The 16,464-nt window shown below is 33.3% G+C and overlaps 1 protein-coding gene across 2 annotated transcripts in view; it reads left to right on the top strand.

The window, feature by feature from the left end:
- Nucleotides 1-15,902: 15,902 nt before the first annotated feature.
- Nucleotides 15,903-16,464, top strand: part of elfn1b (extracellular leucine-rich repeat and fibronectin type III domain containing 1b) — a 104,421-nt gene continuing 103,859 nt past the window's right edge. For both annotated transcript variants that reach the window (XM_051113572.1, XM_051113565.1), the window contains exon 1: nt 15,903-16,207. The gene's annotated coding sequence lies outside the window, so the exon portion shown is untranslated. The remainder of the gene's footprint in view (nt 16,208-16,464) is intronic.

Below are 16,464 nucleotides of genomic sequence, written 5' to 3'. Positions count from 1 at the left end.
CTTGTTGTTGTGGGTGGTGTTTCTATGCCGTTTCTTTAAGGTTTGGTCACATTTAAGGCCTGCCTTTGTATGGCAAAAATTGGTGGGCGATTATGAATAAATCCTCTTGAGCATTTATTTTTGTTGAACTGTCAACATTTTAATTAGCTGGATTTAACAATATAAACCTGCTTGGATTAATCACCTACCCGTTGCTTGATAAAATCCAGTCATTTCAATAGTGTGCAAACAAGAGTTTGCATGTGGGTGAAAAATTTCCCAATACAGATGTTGCTCATATTCAAGTTGGTTGTGTAAATTAGTTGTGCCGAACAAGATAAGCTGTGTGGTTTGAAAGATCCTTCTGGGTGCGTAGTGTTTTATAGCACTGCTCTATTGACAATCAACTATGCAAAATTTAGCTGAATATTCACTAACATGGCTGCGCCTTTAGAAAATTGTTATGCCATTGCTATGGCATCCCAGCTAACAAAAGTATGTTCTAAGAATTTTCTAACGTTCCTTTTAAAGGGAAGCCCTGGTATTAAGACTTGTACGGCTTAATATAACATAAATTATGTCTCTTACTGAAATATGTAGTAGAAAACCCATGAAAGATTTACGTTATTTTAAAAATCCACATAGTTTTAAACATATTTTGGACTATTGGGGGTGCCATTATTTGGTTGACATGAAATGGTTGCACTCTGGCATTACCTGTTGCTATTTTCACCGTAACTCAGAATACTCAGCTGATACGATGACCACTACTGAAAGAGCTTACAGGTGGCGATGGATAAAAGCGTATGGCTTCAACCAGAATCTTGAGTGAAATCCACGCTGAGAAACTCCTTCTGTGGCTGCAGCGTCATGACAAGCGTTGGCATGTTTACATCCTGCCAGGATGGCATCTAGCGTTTCTTGTCTCTGTTGTTTGTAAACTCTTTCAGTAGCTGTGCTCTACTAAAAGCCTCAAAGACATCAGGGCTAAAGTGGAGAGAACTAAGACGTGGGACTTTAGTAAATTTTATTCATCCAAAGGCATCTTCCCATTCTTTTCTCCTCTTTTTATCTCTAGGAAAGCAGTGAAGACTTGTGGAATGCCAATGTGGCATTGTATCAGCAGTGAATGCCAATGTGGCATTGTATCAGTTTTTTATTTTCCGAGTAGTGTATTCTGAGTTGTGTTGTGGTAAAAATAACAACAGGTAGTGCCAGCAGCTCATTGAGTGCAACCATTTAACATCATTAAAATAATGGCGCCCCCTATAGTCCAAAATATGTATAAAACCGGATGTGGATTTTTTAAATAATGTAAATCATGGGTTTTCTGCTACATATTTCAGAATTTCAGCATTATATTAAGCATAACAAGTCTTAATATTCAGGGATCTCTTTTTATAAAAAAGTTTGTTAAATATTCTCTGAATGTTCAAAACGTCCAGTTTTTAAAATGTTTTAGAAATGATGTTTTTTCAAATGTTAATGGAACATTCCATTCTATCATTTTGCAATTATCATGGGAATGTTACTTTTGACTGTTCTTTGAACATTCCAAAAAAAACAAACAATTAGTAACATTTAAAAAAAAAAAGCTAAACATTTCAGGAGAATACCTTTCATGAACAATGTATAAATAATGTTTTTGTGCAAACGTTTTGAGAACTTAATTAAAGACCAGATAACTTTGGATTAACATTCTATCAATGTTACTGGAAGAACCTTTGTTCATAACTATTCTCTAGTATTCTCATAAGTATTCTCTAGCCTTGCCAGAATATTAGCTAAAGTTGTCTACATTGTCTGTAAGCTTGGATTCTGGATAGCTGCTGACTAATATCCTTATCTTTTCTGGTCTTAATCCCTCATTCAATGTCAGCTGTAAATGTTTTATCATCACATATGCAAGATCAAAAGCAAACAAGCTGCGCTTGAGCTTAATGATGCATTCAAGTCATGTGGGAAAAAAATGTATTTAAGAGTTGAATGCACACAAATGTCACCATAAAGTCGTGGGAACCTCTGAATTTTCTTTGAGCTCAGAGTTTCTGAGTTTGGAGCATGTTAGTGAGAAAACATGTCAGACCCAATGGATACAGCATCTGTATTAATGGTAAATTAGTTCAAATTAATGATTTTTTAAGTTGTATGTACAAAATACCATAGCATTGTACAATTACAACAGAATATTTAGCATTTCAATTTACAGCACCTCCATAAATGAAATAAAACAGCTTAAAAACACACCTGATGCCCATTCTGTATTCATCATTTTGTATAAAGTTAAAAACCTTGTTGAATTTTACACAGAAAAGGCACATCGGCGTCTTGCTCTAAGTGATTTAAAGGCCTCTAACGTCATAATTATGACTTCCCAATACGAACTTCCCAAGAGGACTTGAATGCACCATTAAAGGGTTAGCTATTTTATTGATGTCCTTACTACTTTTCTGGGCCTTGACCATGATAGTTGCCATTGCTGTCTACACTCTTAAAAATAAAGGTGCTTCACGATGCCAAAGAAGAACTTTTTTTGTCTAAATGGCTAAATAAAGAACGTTTAACATCTTAAGAACCTTTCTGTTTCACAAAAGGTTCTTTGTGGCAAAAGTAGGTTCTTCAAATTATAAAAAAGTAAGAAAGAGATAGTTCTATAATGAATCTTGGACTAAATGGTTCTTTGTGGAACCAAACATGGTTATTCTGTGGTTCCATCGCTGTGAAGAACCTTTTAAAGCACTTTTATTTTTAAGAGTGTATGCAGGGTCAGAAAGCTCTCGGATTTCATCAAAAATATCTTAATTTGTGTTTCCAAGACAAACGAAAGCTTTACATGTTTAAAACAAATTGTTGATTAATAACAGAATTTTCATTTTTGGGTGAACTAACCCTTTAATTCATGTCCTTAGCACAGTCTTAGGGCTAGGAGTGTTCAAATCTCTAACCCTAAGTACAGAATAAGCAAACAGCTCTAATAAAGACATGATTTAAGAGCCACCAGCATCCGAGCCTCCTTCATATTCTCTCATTATTCTCTCTGCTCTTAATGTTGTACACATACGCACACGGTTGGTCTCCAATGGGACAGATGCTTCCCAGTGGGAATAATCACTTTGACCTTGGCCGATAGTGGCGGCAATCGTGCTACAATGCTGAGACACGGGTATTCACAGCACTGGGCACTGAGCTGGAAAAATGCTATCCAGCCCAAGACAAAAATATGCTCATACAGCAAGATTCACTCTGTAAGAGATAGAAAAACCATATCTGTCCGTGTGTGTGTGTGTGCAGAGAAAGTTGCCTCTGTTAATGCCAAAAGGCGAAGCAGGCCGTAATTCATTGAAATGTGTAATGAGGTTTAAAGTTTGGGGTTTAGTATTAAGTTTTCTTTTTTTAAATTAGCTAGGTGTCACTGACAGTCCAACACGTCGATACACTCTGACGCAGGTCAGATATGAAAGAGCATGCGTGTGTTCTCGCGAAGTAACCTCAAGTCACATTTATTCATTCTCTACCCAGGAATGAAATTAAACATTTATTCATTAAAGTCACTGTCAGTCTGCCTGAAAAATAACTTTCTGGAGCACTAAACACGCACTGCGTGGCATTGAATGAAAACTCGGAGAGTGAAGGAAATTAATTAACTGCAGTTGGGGAACATTTCATCCATGGTTCCTTTCATTGGCTCGTATCATTTCAAATGTCTTTCTCTCTCTTTCTAATAACAGTTTGAGATACATTTGTGCAACTTTAATTTATTTCAGTCACAAATGACCCTAAAGCCTCTGTCTTTGACAACCATGGATGGCCGGCTTAACAGACATTAATGTAGTAAACCTTTCTGATTATAACACCATTACACATAATAAAGTTCACACGTCAGGGTGACATCAAGGACGGATTATGTTTCTGCAAGACACTGAGTACCAGATTCTTTGGCTCTTGTCAAAATGATAGGATATTACATTGCAAAAATTAGAAATAAAATCACAAAAAATGCAATTACATGAATGAACACCCCATGCATGCAAACAAGTATACAAGCTGCAATAAAGTGTTGAGAGGAAGGGCCAGAAACAGATAACGTTTCTCATTTCTTAGTTCATTTCCCATTGTGCCAATTGTCAAGACACATTCCAGCTCTATTTGTCTATATCATATTTAAATCTGCACTAGCTTGTTTTAGTCTATCAGGCCTCCACTCTCAGATGGAGACCCTGACATCCAGAGTTAAATTATGTAATGTTATATATGTATTAATTATTCAAACATGTGATCTTTAATAATTTAACCATTTTAATATTTAACTGTTAATCATTTATATACACTACCATACACTATACCATTTCGAAAGAAGTCTTTTATGCTCACCAAGGCCGAATTAATTTGATCAAAACACAGTAAAAATAGTCATTTGTGAAATATTATTACAATTTAAAAGAACCCACTTCTATTTGAATATATTTCAAAATGTATTTATTTCTGTGATGCCAAGCTGAATTTTCAGCCTCATTACTCCAGTCTTCAGTGTCACATGATCCTTCAGAAATCATTTTAATATGCTGATTTGCCACTCAAGAAATATTTCTTATTATTATCCGTGCTGAAAACAGTTGTGTTGCTTAATATTTTTGTGGAAACTGTCATACTTTTTACAGACTTTTAAATGATAATGTATTGTTTATTTCTATGTAATTGCAATTCAAGCAGTTTTTATGATTTTATAATAATTGGGAGAAACATTAGACTTTTTATGTGAACTACAAAAAGTGATTAAAAATGTTTTTTAAAACTGGTGGGAATGGTGACATATCACAGCATCTTATAGTAAATATTTTCCTTTATATTTTAATATGCTAGCTCACTTTGCAGATTCACATACAGTATAATATAAGCACATGTTGTGAGAACTCATCTATATACAGTATTTGTGAAGTCACTGTTGGAATATGAAGATTGCAACCAGTGACCATGGAAAAAGAAAGTGTATGAAAGAATTAAAAATAAAAATGTGAATATGCATGAGTGCGTATGGTTTATGGACTGGCCAGCCGGTGTCCTGCATAAATGTCCTTTGAAATGCAGTGAAAGCTTTGTACCATAGCCATATGGCCCAAGATCAGAGAAGAGACCAGACAACCAGCAGATAACCAGCAGCAGCACACACATGCACACACACAAACATCTTTGTTCATTCATATTTAGCTGAGTCTGTGTGCATGTGTGGATATGAATAGATGACTACATATTCAGTCCTATTCAAGAAGTACTATATAAAGAGATATTAACTGCGAAAATAGCAAGATATAAAGTCAGAATTATGAGAGAAATTCTGACTTTTTTATAATGTTATATACCACAGTTCTCAGGGGTTTTTTTATCTTGCAATTTATATCTCAATATTCTGTTTTTTTTCCTCAGAATTCAGAATTTATTTCTCATTATTCTGACATTTTTCTAAGAATTCTACATTTATATCTCATTATTTTGACTTTTTTCTAAGAATTCAGATTTTTTATCTCATTATTCTGACATTTTTCTCAGAATTCAGAATTTATATCTCATTATTTTGACTTTTTCTAAGAATTCTGAATTTATATCTCGATATTCTGACTTTTTCTCAGAATTCTGAATTTCAATCTCGCTTTTCAGATATTTTTTTCTAAAAATTCAGAATTTATATCTCAATATTCTGACTCTCAGAATTCTGAATTTATATCTTGATATTCTAACTTTTTTCTCAGAATTCTGAATTTATATTTCATTATTCTAACTTTTTCTAAGAATTCTACATTTATATCTCATTATTTTGACTTTTTTCTAAGAATTCTGAATTTTTATCTCATTATTCTGACATTTTTCTCAGAATTCAGAATTTATATCTCATTATTTTGACTTTTTCTAAGAATTCTTAATTTATATCTCGATATTCTGACTTTTTCTCAGAATTCTGAATTTCAATCTTGCTTTTCAGATATTTTTTCTAAAAATTCTGAATTTATATCTCAATATTCTGACTTTTCTCTCAGAATTCTGAATTTATATTTTTATTTTTTCTTACTTTTTTCTCAGAATTCTGAATTCATATTTCATTATTCTAACTTTTTCTAAGAATTCTGAATTTATATCTCAATATTCTGACATTTTTCTAAGAATTCTGAATCTATATCTCATTATTTTGACTTTTATTCTAAGAATTCTGAATTTAAATCTCAATATTCTGACTTTTTCCTCAGAATTCTGAATTTATACCTCATTATTCTAACTTTTTTCTAAGAATTCTGAATTTATATATCATTATTTTGACTTTTTTTTTAAGAATTCTGAATTTATATCTCATTATTTTGACTTTTTTTTTAAGAATTCTGAATTTATGAATTTATATCTTGATATTCTGACTTTTTTCTCAGAATTCTAAATTTATATCACACTATTCATATTTATATTTATTTATTTATTCATTTATTGTAAGAAAAAGTCCAAATCCTCTTATATTTTATTATTCTGTAAATTATCTTCCATAGATAATTTAGTTTTAGGAGAATTTGAAGAGAAATGTTTGAGTTCATATTGAGATCTCAGACTTTGTTATCTTGGAAAAGCACTGTTTGGAACAATGTTTGGAATACTGTTGTGATTGTAAGATTTTTTCTCAGAAGAAAAAACTGCCAAACACTTAAACACTTAAGAAAAATTTCCATTTGCACTCTATATAATCAAACATTTGCAAACATTTACATTATCTGTTATAATACTAACATATAAAATATCATATATTTAATATGACACTACATTTAATACTGAGTATTTGCAATCTACAATACAACTGTGTTTATCAGCATTTCAGTGCATAATTTTGTGTGTGTGCGATATCAGAAAGATGGAGAAAGCGAATGAGAGCAGTTGCTAAAATGCCACATTGTTGTAGCCTAGAGCCAAAGAGAGCTTATAGTAAATCAATACATAATAAATGTTGCATTTTAACATTACATGGAAGAATCTATGTTAGAGACAGATGATGAAAACACAATGTCTAACAACCATCTCATAACTATTTCTCTCTCTTTTGTTTAGCTACTTGTGTTGTTACTTTGTTTTACGCTATGACTGTAAGGCATCTTGGACAATGTACATTGTAATTATATGGTGCTATATAAATAAAAAGACAAATGGCAAAATGATAGATAATGCAATCTTCCATGTCTGTTCAGTTCTTTGTAAATCATAGTAAAGTTTCATAACTTTTAAGGCCAGAAACATTTTATATCCATCAAGGGAAATGAAATGAGAGCTGGGGCTGTCAAGCTCCAAAAGAAAATAAATAAATTAATAATTAAAAAGGCACCATAAGGTATCATAAAAGAAACCCATATGACTCATGCACCATATTTCAAGTACTCTAAAGCTATAACAGCGCTGTGTGATAAACAGACTGAAATTTCAGCTCTTATTTGCTGAAAATAGCCTCCTCAGCTCTCGATCTCATCACTGACGTCAAACCTCGACATCTGCATCAAACTGAAGAAAGTATATTCAAAATGGTAGGAAAAATACAGATGAACTTTTTGTCTATTCTTTTATTAAATATCACAATATCATATCACTGTATCAGTGTGTTTGTTGTATGAAAATCAAAAAATATCCTTGACTTTAAATCTCACAATTCTGAATTTTTCTCTCACAATCTGGACTTTGTTAGGCCCATATTCACAAAACATCTGACCACTAAGAGTTCTCCTAAATAGCAGTAAAAGTTTTTAGCTAAGAGTTTTCTCTTAAAGCCTATTCACAAAGCTGCTGAGACAAACTTTTACAAAGGAACAGAGATAAGTCTTAAGCTAAGAGTATAAGAGCGGGGTTGACCTCATTGCTATGGATGATGTCAGCATGCTTACTAACTATGCACACAGTAATTGGCTGATAGGGGAGGGGTCTCTGTCAGAGATTTATTCATAGAAATATTGTACAGCGTGATATGTCACCGTATTCAAATAAAGGTTTAAGAATAAAAATGTTGCCACATTCAAATAAAGATTTTAAAATGCAGGCTATGTGTCACTAATTAAACAAGTATATGTTCAGCTAATTGTCAGCCTCTTACACGTGTGCTTCTTGTAAACAATTAGCAGATATGAATACAAACAGCCCTTTAATTAGACCTGAATAATCATGACTGATAGCAATACATAAAAGAAAACCAAACTGGATGCAAAAACAGCTGTTACTTCTTGCCAAACTTGTTAATGCAAACAAGGATATAATCAAAGTTGGAGTTGGGATAACCTCCAAAACCAAAAAAGATGGATGGGAAAACGTGTGCAAATAAATGCAGCGTGTTCTGACACCTTTTGAGATTTGGTCCTCTTCACTACTCCTAACATTTCATAGATTTAGGAGCTAGTTTTAGCACTAAAACCCTTTGTGAAATACTCTTAGGAGTCCTAAATTTAGGATTGGCACTCCCATTATTTTTTAAGATTTTCTCCTAAATCGCAAGTTATGAGCTAAGATGTTTTGTGAATACGGGCCCAGAGTTCACATAAAAAGTGACAATTATTGTGACGGAAAAAAGTCCAGAATTACAATCAAGAGGAATAATTTATAAATAGTGAGAAATACAACTAAAACTTGTAAGATGTAAACTTGGAATTTTGAGATAAAAGGTAGAATTCTGAGATTGTACCTCTCAATTCCAAGTTTTCATCTCACAATCCAACCTGATCTCACAGTAATTCGTACATATTTTACGAGGTGGTTAATTCATATAAATTCATACGACCTCACTCATACGAATTTGTACAGTTTGTGAAAAATTGTACGTATTGTATGAGATAGTTATAGATAAGTTCTTAAACCTACCACTCGCAGAAATCATACAAAATCGTACAAGTATATTTGTACGAATTTGTATTAATTAGCCACCTCACATTGCATGATCTAGACTTTTTTTTAAAGATTTTTTAAAAAGTATTTTAAAGACTGTTGACAACAAAGCTGTTTTGGTTGCCAATGACTTTCATACGAACAAAAAATACTGAGATGTTTCTCAAATTATCCTTTTATGTTCCATAGTTTACGTTAGGCCGTTGCAGCCTAAATGTTTGTGTAATAAACTTTATGCTGAATCAAATAAAATATTTCTATCTAAAGCTACAATTTTGTAATGTCGACTTGCTACTTTCTCATTTAACACAGAAATAGCTTTAAATAATCTTTTGTGGGTATTTCCACACTCAAATTTATTTTTCGATTAATATGCGATTAAATAATTAATCAACACATCATGTAATTAATTCAATTAAAGATTTTAATCGACTGACAGCCCTAATAAATATATTAACAAATGTCTTTCTTGTTGTTAGTTAATCCTTTAACTGTCACTCCCATTTTTGAACAGAGACATAAAAATGCACTATCCAGACTTAAATTTTTATAATTCGTGAATTAAAACATTTTGTAATATGATTTTATTGTACATTTTCGGTGGTAATGCAATGTCTGATTTTAAAATGCCTTTCTAAAGATGAATTTTGAGATTTTAAGTTTTGAACTGATATATGATTTCTTATGATTTCTAAAACGTGATAGGGAAAAAGGTCAGAACTCATGTTATTACTTTTCCTACATAATTTGTAACACCAAAATATGGTAAAATATCTATTTAAGAGTCTTGGACCTTTCCAACGATGTATAGTTTGTCATGATTAGATTAGGATGTTACAGCAATTCGTACATATTTTACGAGGTGGCAAATTTGGAGGAATTTCCTAAACCCTAAACCTACGACTCGCAGCAAACATACAAAATCGTACAAATGAGGTCATATGAATTTGTACGAATTAGCCACCTTGTAAAATACATACAGATTGGTTGTGAGATAACGTTGAATGGGACCTTACTGTTACCCAAGCACTAATTTGAAATCTTTACAGTCACTTTTACATCTATTTAATGCATTAAAAGTAATTCAGAGAAAAATCTTACTGACCCCAAACTTTCATGTCTCTCTGACATGGTTCCTCACTTTTTGTCTATCTGTACATCTGTTTCCCACCAGTCTGTCAATCTATTGCTTCCCACCCTTTATTCCTTCACTCCTTCGCTTTCTACTTCCTCCCACCCTCACAGCACTTTCTTGATGTGAGTTGGTTGGTTTAACCCTTAATCTACAGTCACGCATTCTCCTGGGAAAGGCACTTTGAAGATTCTCATGGCATCAAGCCTTTCATATCCAACCCTCAGAAGTCCTGATGTCTTTGTAAACTGTCCTGTTTTTTCCCCCTCAAATCTAGCTGTATACACACCTAAAACCTGTCATGGCCAAGAAGTTCTTCTGCTGATCAAGGAAGCCTACTGAGCAAGTACATCAAACTCTCTTTCCTCTCTCTCTCTCTATTTCTCTTTCTTTCTGTTCTTGCTCCCTCAGAACGGTGCCAAGTGTGTGAACGAGTAAGCAGATCATTTAAACGAGTCTTCAGGTACGACGTGAGCGTGTCTCAGTGTGCCTGGGCTAAACGCCAAACTCGAAAAAGACCAACGAGCGGTGCTCAAAGAGGACATAGGGTGCATGTCTCTTTAGTTCCTCTTCTTTCACCTCTCACTTCCTGCTTGTCCATCTGCTTGTCCTGCGAACCATGTTTTTATGAACCACTTTATAGTCCCAATATCTGTCGGTGTAACCGTATATAATAATCACATCAGCCTCTGAGACCGAAGCTGGCGCCTTACTGGGCCTCTGCCCACTGAGTGATGCTGTTTAGCATTTTCAGCAGTCGTCCTCGGGAGAAGGTTTTACGCTTGGCTGCATTAGATGACAGGCGGTGGTGCAGGTGACCGGCCCGAAGACGAGCTGCTTATTATAACCGTGACAGCGATTTAAAACGTGCGTTTGAAGGTGATGGATTGCTTAATCAGAGGAGCTTTATAAAGTTAGATCATTATGACTCATACAGTATTTATGCCTGGGGATTTTAACAAACCTTTATATGAATAGTTCACCTCAATTTTTTGCCATCGTTTAGTCATTCCGAATCTGTGTCCCAGTGTTATTTTAGTGGATGAGATACTATTACAGTCTTTTCTTAATTCGTATTTTACATTTATGATGAATAATATTATAAATATAATTAAAACAAATATTAATATATAAAAAGAGTCTTTATTTTTATATTTTCCATTTTCATTTATTTTAGTCAAAAATTTAGTGCGTGTGTGTGTGTGTGTATATATATAATTTCAGTTTTAGTTATTTTTGTACTGTACATCAAATTAAACATAACTTATATAAATTAAAAAATATATATAATTAAATATTTATATTTCAACTAACATTTTTTTTGTTTTTAAAAGTTTTAATTTTAGCTAAATATAATAGCCCTGCTGTATTTTTTATTTTTGTACTGTATATAAAATTAAACAACATAAAAATGAGAAATGTTTAATATATTTTTAATTGTAGCTAAATATAATAGCCCTACTGTAGTTGTAGTTATTTTTGTACTGAATTTTTTTAATTTAAATTATTTAACTTTTTTATTTATATTTCAGTTAACTGTGTTTTTAAAAGCTTTAATTTTAGTTAAATATAATAGTTCTGCTGTAGTTTTAGTCATTTTTGTACTGTACATCAAATCAAACTACATAAAAATGAAAAATATTTAATATATTTTTAGATATTTTAATTTTTTTAAATATTTATATTTCAGTTAACTTTTTTTTGTTTTTAAAAATTTTAATTGTAGCTAAATATAATAGACCTGCTGTAGTTGTAGTTATTTTTGTACTGTATTTTTTATTTTAAATTATTGAACTTTTTTATTTATATTTCAGTTAACACTTTTTGTTTTTAAAAGCTTTAATTTTAACTAAACATAATAGTCCTGCTGTAGTTTTAGCTATTTTTGTACTGTACATCAAATCAAACTACATACAAATGAACAATGTTTAATATATTTTTAATAAATGTTTTATTTTAAATTATTATTATTTGAAATATTCATATTTCAGTTAACATTTATTTGGTTTTTAAAAGTTTTAATTTTAGCTAAATGTAATAGCCCTGCTGTTTTAATATTTTTTTATATGGCACATCAAATTAAACAACATAAAAATGAGAAATGTTTAATATTATATATATATTTTTATATATTATTTAATTTTTTTAAATATATTTTAATTTATTTTCATATATATATATTTTTTAACATTTAAATAATAATAAAAATAATAAATATTTAAATTTCAGTTAACATTTTTTGTTTTTAAAATGTTAATTTTAACATAACATAATAGCCCTGCTGTAGTTTTAGTTATTTTTTAACTGTACATCAAATTAAACCACATAAAAACAGGAAATGTATAATATTTTATATATATATTTATATATTATTTAATTCTTTAATATATATTTTTATTTTTAAATTTATTTTTAAATATTTATAACATTTAAAAAAAACATTTTTAATTAACATTTTTTAATTTAAGTTTTATTTCTAAGTCATAAAATGTTAATGTTCTTCACATTATTAAAAAACACCCTTTTGCAATGACAAGTTTATATTAATCTAGTATAAATACATTCAGTTTCTGACTATTATTTTCATCATCTAATGAGCTTTGGTTCGGTATCTTTAAAGAAATAGTCGAGCCCAAAATGTCTGTGTGTTACCCTGATGACAGTACGTCTCTTCTGGAGCTAGTCGGCACAGAGAAGCAAGTTCTAAAAGTCCCAGGGATCTTGAACATGCCTATTGTTTTCCTGTCGAGGAGGTTGTACTGGGAAATGCACTGATATTTTTGGAGCACTGCAAACATCACCTCCTGTGATTGGACTGCGTGTTTGGGTGAGGGAATTGAGAAACATGCACACGACTGCTCTAGGGTTATAAATTTCTCCAGTTGTTCTTCAGAAGCAGACATTTATGACTTGAATTGATAAACTATCAGCTTCGCCGTTTTGAACTGAACACACTTTAAGGACTTTGTGTTCCTGACTGAACGAGATCCAAGTGCGAGTCATCACTCATTTTGATGTATGAATGTGTTAGTTTAAAAATAGGTAAGCAATTGTGAGTTTAAGTCTATAATTCAGAAGATGTTTGAACATGAGCCAAACGCACACATTCCGGGAAATTCTCTTACAGCAAACAGCCACATGCATCTGAAACTCCCTTCACCTTTCATGACCTTTCAAAGTAATTATTTGATAGTGAGGGTCTGCTCGCTGTCTGATCTACAATCGTAAATAAACGTGAAAAACGAATGCCCTTGAGGACATAAGCTATATAAAAATACAGTTTAAAACATTTTCTAGATTACAACGAGAAGGCTCTGTAAAACTCCAAATTTTATTGGTTTGTTAAAAAATTTATGAGCCTTGGCTTGAGGTGAAGAGCCGTCCTGTCGATAGTAATGCAGTAAAAAAAAAATCACAGTTCTTAAAATGAAGTTCTCTGTTTCACAGTCTGATGCTCTAAACCTCCATGAACTGCAACACTTAGCACCAGATGCACTAACATCGCTTCTGTTTCTTTTGAGGTGTTGAAGAGAGTGTCGGTCAGCACAAAGAGGGTGTTACAGAGGGCACAACTCATCATTTACAGTTCAGAGATGTACAATGTCACTATAAAAGACTCCACACTCCCAGAAAAGCTGTTATTTACCCGTAAAGAGTACATTTTAGTATCTTAAAATTACATATTAGTGCCTACATGGTAAGGTTTTGAAAATGTACTGCTTCAATGACAACTTTCGTACCTTTTTTTCTGAAACTGCAAGGGGCATTTCACACTGTGCATAATTCTGGGTTTAGCTCGTTTTGTAACCCTGAGTAAGAGCAACTTGGGTCAAGAAGCATTTCCTGTGTAATTTTCAAAGGGGGTGAGCTGTTGTGAGGCTGACCCCGAATTGCTGTCAGTACAGTGAGAAACAGTGTGACTCTGGAATGTTCTTGTGAGTTGTTTTGCAACAGACAGCAAATCATAAACAAAACAATACTCTGTAAAATATTCATGCACTTTGTACTGTCACAGAAACTGTTTGAGCATCTAACGGAGCTCCAGCAGGCAATGGGCATCACTGTATTGTCAGGTTGACGTTGGAACCCACTGTCGGACAGACGTTGCATTTTGGTTGAGAATGAAAATCGGTTTGACATCAGTATTTGACGTCAGTTTGACATTGACTTCAAGTTGGATTTTGGTTACACAACCTAAAAACAAAATATCAACATCAGTTGACATTGGTATTGGACATTAAATTAACAATAGACATTTAACTAACATTGAACTTTGGTCACCTGATGTCGCAACCTGAAATTGAACCAAAAATTTTAATGGTTGATGATTACAGGGAAAGATTTGAAAAGTAGGAAGACTACAAACAATTTTTTTTTTTTTAAGAAGACTATACATGTCATTCACAACAAGATCATTCAAAATAACATTTGATTTGTGGTTGACTTAAAATATGTCAAACAGTGACAACATATGAGTTGGAAGGAGATAAGTGGTGAAGACCATCCACCTTATTCTTTAATGCGGAAGTAAGCCTGTGGGTTAGACTTCCAGTTCATTAGCTGCTGGAAATAATGAGAAGAATAACAACGTGCAGTAAATGGTAAAACTGTTTGCGATGCAAACCACTGGGTTCATAATTAACATAATATATTAAAATAATATGGTAAGACTCACCAATTTGCAATATGAAGCAGCAAAACCAGCTGTACAGCTAAAAATAGCTGGAGGAAGGAGAGCGGAAGCCAGACCCATAAAATTTACAAATGGCTGTGTCCGCTCTTATAGAAAGAAAAAGGTGGATATATATATTGAGAACTATAACTGCTAGATAACAGTTTGCAAGTTATACAATGATGTCATCTTGTGCAAACCAATGCCTTTATCCTAATATTTTTTTTACATTTATTTTTTACGTTTTTTTTCATATCTTAATCTCTTAATCTCTAATAGATAGACGTCACCAGATGCGCAGCCATATTGGAGACACTCGGATGTAAACAATAGCATGGATTGCATAATGTCCTACTGAATACGTTGTCCTGCTAATTTCTGCTGTCAAAACCATGGAAAAAAAAATGAGAAGGACTTGGTAAGGAGGAAAGGGCGCAATATTTTGACAAACTAAAGTTAATAGGCGGTAAAGATACATATGAGCAGTAATAATTAAGATACTAGCCTAATATTTGACCTACCTGACTGGAAATGATAAAAACAAACATGAATGTTGTCAAGATTCTTGCCCTGGAAATCCTGGTTCAGTTTGGCCAACCACAAACACCCTTTGTTCCTCAGGTTTTTTTGCACTCTTCTCATTGATTTATTATAACTTTTGGCAGTCTATAGTACTCCAGATGTTTTTCCCGGCCGGACCGATTACTATAGCCCAAATTATGACAATAATTTATCATTTTCAGCAGCAATAATCAGCAAAATATGCGAGTTTCGTATTAATTACATTCAATGCAGCCAATATGGTCGATTGATGACGCGTCGTGAAAACACGAACGTTTCTGCGATTTATTTATTTATTTGTAGAAAACCTGTTTAAAAGTTCATTTGAAACGTATATATTATAATAATATATAATATGTAGAATTTATCTAATGTAGCCTACGTTGTAAGACGCCCCAAAAATTTCTCGAGTAGAGTCTCGATCTTCCAGAAACCCCATTTATTTTGCACCCTGAATAAAGTATGAACGCTGTAATCATGGAACAGGATGAAAAATGATTTGGGCTAACGATTCCTAATCTGAAAACCCCCAAATAGTGCCACAATAATCTAATTCACCCACAGTGGGAAATAATAACAACCTGCCAATCACCCCCACCTCCCCACACACACTCACACTGCTTGTATGCATGTGTGTGTGTGTGTGTGTGTGTGTCTGACAGCATCTGACTGGTTGCTGCTCAGTCCACCGCTTGGTGGTGAGAAGTATAGGCACTCTGGCTCAGAGCGGGATAAACACGGGACGAAGGTGGAAAAAATACGAAGTCTCCATCACGCTTTAGACTCGAATTAATCACCGCGTGCTCCTCCGGACCAGGAGATTTGTAGCTGCCGCAGTGGCTTGTTCCAGCAGCGGGCATTTGCTGCTTGATGCCCGGACGCGTCCGCAGTGCTGGATTTTGCAGTTCTGAAGTAAATGAGATCTACAGACCAACACTCTCTCATCATAACACCTTGACAGGAGGCTTGTCATCGAAAAGGTAAGGCTTCAAGTGGCATCAAACAAGAGGCGACGAACATTTTCTCTAGTCTGTAGTCAACTCTATGTGTCAATAGCGCAATGGTCTTTTGTATTGATATCCACTCATCGATTACACATCTGCTTCATTGGATTCCGCGCACCGGTCATAGGTAGCTCGTCAGGGTCTGTGTTTCCCTGTTCTGTGGGAAACATTTCGGCTCTCTACCTGTACCAAGGCCGTCTTATACCGAAGGGCATGAGAAAATTAGTATTCAG

The sequence above is a fragment of the Labeo rohita genome, chromosome 1 (genome assembly GCF_022985175.1).
Source record: "Labeo rohita strain BAU-BD-2019 chromosome 1, IGBB_LRoh.1.0, whole genome shotgun sequence".
NCBI lineage: Eukaryota > Metazoa > Chordata > Actinopteri > Cypriniformes > Cyprinidae > Labeo > Labeo rohita.
The sequence above is the reverse complement of the archived record's forward strand: the minus strand, read 5'-3'. Positions and strand labels throughout refer to the sequence as shown.